A 2,362-nucleotide genomic window follows, 5' to 3' on the forward strand; every position below is an offset into this window, starting at 1 on the left:
GCAATAGTTACCACAAAGTCTCATCCTTTTAGAATTCCACTACATACATTTTCACTGTAAAACTCTAATAATCAGGATATTTTTCCACATATGCTTTAAAATGGTTTCAGAGAGGTTAAGTGACCTGCCTGATATCATACTGCAGAGCTGGGATTCAACCCCCGGTTTGGCTGACTCCGAGGCCCATAATCTTAACCAACAGAACACAAAACAATGGCTCCATCAAAATTATTGCCCCTGAAATTTCTAGAAGCTTCATAAAGAAGCCATATTAGCTACAAGGAAAATTGGAGCTCCTTTAATTCAGTCTACATGTCTTACAGATGAGGAAAGTGAGGCTCAAAGGAATTAAATGTCCTGTCTAAATTTCCCATAATTAACTAGTGCAAAATCTGGAACCATCACAACTCCCAGTCTTTCCACTTCATTGTACCTCCTGGATAAAATATCCAGAGAGCTGGATGGCACATTTTCCCACGGCAATAGCTTTGGGAATATGATGCATCGAATTTTGGAGACATATCCATGACACCACGTCCTATAAGAATGGTAAATTTTGACAGATCTAGCTCCTGCATTCCCTAGTTCCAGTTCCAAGATGGGGAAATCCTTCGCCAACTTCAGGTGCAAGGAAGAATTTCATCCTGCCTCCAAATCCAACATCAAAAAAAGTATGGATGGCAGAACAGAAAATATCATATGATAAGAAGAAACAAGAAGAACTGATGCAGCAATAACTTAAAGAACAAGAATCATATGATAATAGATTGCTTATGGGAGATGAACGTGTAAAGAATGGCCTTAATTTCAGGTATGAGGCCCCTCCAGGAGCTAAAAAGGAAAACAAAGAGAAAGAAGAAACAGAAGGAGAGACCAAATACAAATTTGAATGGCAGAAAGGAGCCCCACGAGAAAAACATGCCAAAGATGACATGAACATCAGAGATCAGCCCTTTGGTATTCAGGTTCGAAATGTGAGGTGCATTAAATGTCACAAATGGGGTAATGTCAACACAGATCGAGAATGTCCTTTGTTTGGTCTTTCTGGAATCAATGCAAGTTCGGTTCCCACTGATGGCTCAGGGCCATCGATGCACCCCTCAGAGCTAACAGAGGAGATGAGAAACAGTGGGTTTGCACTGAAACGAAATGTACTGGGGAGAAACTTGACCGCAAATGATCCATCACAGGAGTATGTTGCAAGCGAGGGTGAAGAAGATCCAGAAGTTGAATTTTTAAAGTCACTAACAACCAAACAAAAACAGAAACTTCTTAGGAAATTAGATCGACTGGAGAAGAAAAAAAAGAAAAAAGATAGAAAAAAGAAAAAGTTTCAGAAAAGCAGAAGTAAACACAAAAAACATAAGTCCTCTTCTTACTCATCTTCTTCCTCTTCCTCCTCCTCTTCCTCTACTGAGACTTCAGAAAGCAGTAGTGACAGTGAGAGTGACAATAAAGAAAAAAAATACAAACAAAGAAAAACAAGTGTTCAGGGCATAACAACAGTGATTCTGAAGAGAAGAACAAGTCTAAGAAGAGAAAGCTTCATGAAGAACTTTCTAGCAGTCACCATAACCGGGAAAAAGCCACGGAAAAGCCCAGGTTCTTAAAACACGAGAGTTGCAGGGAGAACAGCAAATGGAGCCATTCTGATTCTGACAAAAAGTCCAGAACCCGTAATCACAGCCCGGAGAAGAGAGGCTCTGAAAGAAAGGAGGGGAGCAGCAGAAGCCACGGCAGGGAGGAAAGGAGCCGGAGGAGCCAGAGCAGAAGTCCTGGTAGTGACACGCAAAGGGAGATAAGGAAACGGCCACAGCGAAGTCCCGGTGAAGAGCAAAGCAGAAGAAATGACACCAGGAGCCATGTCACAGATTTGTATAGAGGACAAAAAATGTACAGAGAGCACCCAGGAGATACACATACTAAAGTGACACAAAGAGAATGAGGCAGACGTAGAGAAGAAAGACTGTATGTGACAATTACCTGGGAATAAAAATATGTCCACTTTTTTACTGAATACCTTTAGCAAGGGCTAAATTATGTACTATTGTCTTTCTAATAAAAAAGCTCAATTTAAAAAAAAAAAAAGAACGGCAAATTTGATGAGCAAGAACTTTAAAAGAATAGACAGGGAAGCATCTTCCATATCTTTTATCTAAGAGAAATTTCCGATCCTTGGTAGAAAAGCCATGACAGAGTGTTCAGGAATGAGCTTTTCATAGCATTTCTGGACAACAACTTCCTCTATGTCTTAGGTCATTGAAAGTACTATGACAAAATACCATAAAATGGGTAGCTTGTAAACAACAGAAATTTGCTTCTCATGGTTCTGGAGGCTGACATGTCCAAGATCAAAGCATCA

The 2,362-nt window shown here is 40.2% G+C and overlaps 1 pseudogene; it reads left to right on the top strand.

The window, feature by feature from the left end:
• Nucleotides 1-598: 598 nt before the first annotated feature.
• LOC100602189 lies at nt 599-1,989 on the top strand (annotated as a pseudogene).
• The last annotated feature ends 373 nt before the right edge of the window (nt 1,990-2,362 follow it).

The sequence above is a fragment of the Nomascus leucogenys genome, chromosome 21 (assembly GCF_006542625.1).
Source record: "Nomascus leucogenys isolate Asia chromosome 21, Asia_NLE_v1, whole genome shotgun sequence".
In the NCBI taxonomy this organism is placed as follows: Eukaryota; Metazoa; Chordata; class Mammalia; order Primates; family Hylobatidae; genus Nomascus; species Nomascus leucogenys.